The sequence below is a fragment of the Chiloscyllium plagiosum genome, chromosome 4 (assembly GCF_004010195.1).
Source record: "Chiloscyllium plagiosum isolate BGI_BamShark_2017 chromosome 4, ASM401019v2, whole genome shotgun sequence".
Taxonomy (NCBI): Eukaryota; Metazoa; Chordata; class Chondrichthyes; order Orectolobiformes; family Hemiscylliidae; genus Chiloscyllium; species Chiloscyllium plagiosum.
The window spans coordinates 14,869,733-14,874,561 of record NC_057713.1 but is presented as its reverse complement, the minus strand read 5'-3'; positions in this window follow the sequence as shown (position 1 = coordinate 14,874,561).

Sequence of the window (4,829 nt, the reverse complement as noted above, 5' to 3'; positions counted from 1 at the left end):
CAGGATGTGGCGAGATGCGTTGGAGGGCATCTTTAATCACGTGGGAAGGGAAATTGCGGTCTCTAAAGAAGGAGGCCATCTGGTAGACAACAATACTCTAAGAACTGGAAAAAATGGTGGCTGTTTGAGGATAAATCTACATCTGATATGTGGGAATCTTTTAAAAGCCAGTTGATCAGAGTTCAGGTCCAGCATGTTCCTGTGAAGATGTAAGGTAAGAATGGCCAGATTTGGGAACCCTGGATGACAAGAGATATTGAAAATTTAGTGAAAAAAAAAGGTTTAGGAAACTGAAATCTGAAAGGAAGCAGTAAAAAACTTAAACAGGGAATTAGCAAGGCTAAAAACGGCCATGGAATGTCCTTGGCAAGTAGAATTAGGTATGAGGTGATGTAATTTTGGAGGTCAAAACTTGGATGCAAGTTTAAAGCATATTGTAAATTGCAAGACCCTTAAAACTCTTGATATACAAGTCCATTGGTGCAAGTCCATAGTCCAAAGTGGCAACACAAGTGGATAAGATGGTAAAGAAGGCAACTGGCATTCCTGCCTTCATCGGTCATGGCACTGAGTATAAATGTTAGCTAGTCATGTTGCAGCTGTATATGATTTTAGTGTGACCACATTTGGAATACTGTGTGCAGGTCTGGTCCCGACACTATAGGAAGGATGTGGACGCTTTGGCGAAGGGCGCAACAGAGTTTTACCAAGATGTTGCCTGGCTTGGAGTGTATTTGCTACAAGATGAGTTGGACAAACTTAGATTGTTTTCACTAGAGTGTTGGAGGCTGAGGGATGACCTGATAGGAGAATATAAAATTATGAGTGGCATGGATAAGGTGGGTAGTTGGAGTAGAAATGTCAAATTTTAGGGGACATTGGTGTAAGGTGAGAGGGAAAATTTTAAAGGAGATGTGTAAGGCAAGTTTTTTAAATAGAGGTGCCTGGAATGCACTGCCAGGGGAGATGGTAGAAGCAGATATGATAGCCACATTTAAGAAGCATTTAGACAGACACTGAACTGGAAGGGAATAGAAGGATATGGGCCATGTGCAAGCATATGGAAATATTTCAGAATGGCATCATGGTCAGCACAGATATGGTAGGCCAAAGGGCCTGTTCCTGTATAGTACTGCACTATGTGCTACGGTCTCATATAATATTTAACACCGTAAGAAGGAAAAAAAGTAGAAATGATCCCATGCCGATTAATGGACAAAATGAATGTATAAATAGCATGTTGTGGGATTGATTGTAATCTTACAAAACTTTGTATGACAGTCTGAGGCACTCAAGGGACCTGAAGAGACAGCTACATATTGGGACAGCTACATATTGTTGAATACAATATGCACTAGATATATTTATTAAAATGCTCTCTCGAGATCACTGTACAACTGCCAGACATATACTTAGAAAGTATATCTGGCTGCTTCCTTTTCCAAGCTATTTTCATTCTGGACAATTCTCCAGCAAGCAACTCAGTTCAACTTTGGACATTTTGTTTGCATTGCCTGGGCATCTGGAAAGGATGTAAAAAATGTGAATGGAGTCTCGTTTATTCAGTGGTCTGAAACTAAACACTGTTGATATCAGCTTTCTGATCCATGAGAGAATTTTGACAGCCATTGTGAAGGGCAACTTGGTTTATTTAGCAATCTGCAGGCCACTGGCACTCTAGTTAGAGGAATTATTCTTTAGCACCTTACAAGATGTGAAACTCAAACTGATAGCTCTAAACTAATATAAGAAAAATAATATTAGCATAAGTTCATGACCCGTAGGGTAAAGGTCTGGGTATTATTGATGATTCAGGTGCAAATTGCATTCAATATTGCATTAGATATATGAAGGAAATCTTTTCCTCAAGTTCAAGCATGTTTTCTCTGCACACCAATATTTTAGAACATAATTAATTTGCTAAAAAATTGACTTAAAATATTTCTTTATGGACATAAGATTTGTAATCTAGTACAGTTTTGCATATCCTGCTGAAAATTAGTCTATCACAAAGTAAGTGCCTAATCATGATTTCTGAATAATCTAACTCTATATAACTGGCCAAAAAAAAAAACTAGGTAGAACCATTAGCTAGTTGTATTGTTTAGAATGAAAAACAGGAAAAAGGAAAATAAATTTTTGGAAATGATGGTACTGATCCAAAGAGTTTCATATTTCTTGAAATGATGCCCGAGTTCAAACCAGTACCCTCATTTCCAGGTTTTATTTATTTTTCCTTTTGTTTCTTAGTGCACAATTTTCTACTCCCCAGATGAGATTAGATTAGATCCCCTACAGTATGAAACAGGCCCTTCAGCCCAACCAGTACACACCGACCCTTCGAAGAGTAACCCACCCAAACCCATTTCCCTCTGACTAATCCACCTAGCACTATGGGCAATTTAGCATGGTCAATTCACCTGACCTGCACATCTTTGCACTGTGGGAGGAAACCACAGCACCTGGAGGAAACCCACACAGACACAGGGAGAATGTGCAAATTCCACACAGACAGTTGCCCGAGGCTGGAATTGAACCCAGGTCCCTGGTGCTGTGAGGCAGCAGTGCTAACCACTGAGCCACTGTGCCGCCCATGAGTGAGAGAAGTGACGAGAAGGAGATATATTGGAGCAAGTTGACCCTGGATAGAAACTTAGGCGAAAGTTAGGACTGCAGATGCTGGAGATCAGAGTCTAGATTAGAGTGGTGCTGGAATAGCACAGCAGGTCAGGTAGCATCTGGGGAGCAGGAAAATTGATGTTTCGGGCAAAAGCCCTTCATCAGGAAAAGGGCTTTTGCCCGAAACGTTGATTTTCCTGCTCCTCGGATGCTGCTTGACCTGCTGTGCTTTTCCAGCACCACTTTGGATAGAAACTTACCCCATTCTTACCACCTAAGTATCTGAGCACTAGGTGATAAGGCCCATTGAGAATTATCTTAACTTGCCAGCAATTAACACCCTTAAATCATCTATTAATGGCGTCACTCATTACCTTTTAGCTTGACTGCCGCTCCTGCAGTGAGAAAGGAGTCAGGGAGGTCCTCAGAGGAATTGGCAAATATTTAATACCAATACCTGTGGACGAGGGGGTATATGTGGCTTGTGACTAAGGATTTTGATCTGTGATACTGAGCAACATAGAAGCCCCTCACAAACAGAATTTCAAGCAACTCTGGCAAGCTGAAGTTACCAGGTACCGCTCTAACCTTCAGGTCGCAAATTCGTGATGGTTAGCTATTTGGCACATTTGGAAGCTTAATGTTAATGAGGTGAGAAGTGGCATTAATGAAGTTTTGAAGAAGTTATTATGTCAGTTAGTTGGCACTTATTGCTACCCAGTGAGAAACTCACCTTGCTAACCAGCAGATGCATCGTAGATGCAGCGAGTTGCTCCTGATGTCTTGCTGGATTTTTCACATGATTCTGGTGCAACTCTCATCACAGTCCATATCATTCATGTTCCTACAAGATTCTGCTTTTCATTCTTTTTGCAAAAGTAGTTAAAGAAACAAAGAAAGTCAATTTGCACTATACATATCTTGAATTTTTTTAATCTTCCATACCAACTTTCACAGTTCAGCATCACAGAAACGCCTAGTTCTAGTATCTTCACAATGTTAGATTTCATGAAATGTTTACTTTTAGGCATTTGATATTACATGCTATTTAACTGTACAGTTAATGAGGATTTTTCACAATGTAGATTCATGCAGATACATATACAATTTATGGGCATAGTCACAAGGTTGTAGCTAAATAAGAAATTCTCTTTTTTTAAAAGAGTGCTTTATTCACTCATTTCCACATGAACACTATGTTTTCAATTACAGAACATTTTAGATTTGGCACTGATCATCTTGTAAGTCAGCTTTTGAACACATCTTAGACTGTTAATTGCAATTTCGGAGACTTAGGAAAAGTTCAGCAAACATCTGAACACTTTTGTGGATGACATAGAGAATCAGAGAGGTGGTACAGGTAGACAAGCAGTCAGTCACCCAGTTGTAGGGCCGTCTTGCACTTAAGCTTGAAGGGAAGTAATAAAGAAAGATATTTTTGGAATGAAAGCTTGAAGTCATTTGGGACATGCCTAGGCTTCCAACAAACCAGGGCCAGTGCGAAGGGTTCCACAGCTAGCATATGTGAGTTCTTAAGTTAACATAGTAAATATGCTGCCAATCCTGATGCAAGTGGTGGTTCCAATTACATCTTGAAAAGTATCCCCCTATGACCCTGACCATTATGCCAGGTTTTCCATTGCTTACAAATGCTCAGACTCTGTAATACAAATCTTCAACTTCCATACTATCTCTTCCGCAGAAGCCTGAGCCAATCATCTTGAATATAAATAAGCTATTGATTAGTGATGCCCCAGCAATATCATTTGAGGCTACTTCACCCATTCATCAGCAGTCAATCTGATAGGAAAACTGCAAGCAAGGGCAGCTGGACATAACAGTGTGACAACATGCCCATTCTATCGCCCAGGTCCCCTCTTAGCTTCTCAGAAGCCAGATTGTAAACAGTAACTGCTCCCCAGACTGATCCACATTCAGTGAAGAGTATTTGCCAGAATTAGGTCATGCTCACAGAGATCAACTACTTTATTCTCACTGAGCAGGAGAATCGACGTTTTGGGGATGAGCCCTCCTTCAGGAATGAGGAAAGTGTGCCAAGCAGGCTAAGATAAAAGGTAGGGAGGAGGGACTTGGGGGAGGGGCATTGGAAATGCGATAGGTGGAAGGAGGTTAAGGTGAGGGTGATAAGGTGAGGGTGATAGGCCGGAATGGGGGTGGGGGCGGAGAGGACAGGAAGAAGATTGCAGGTT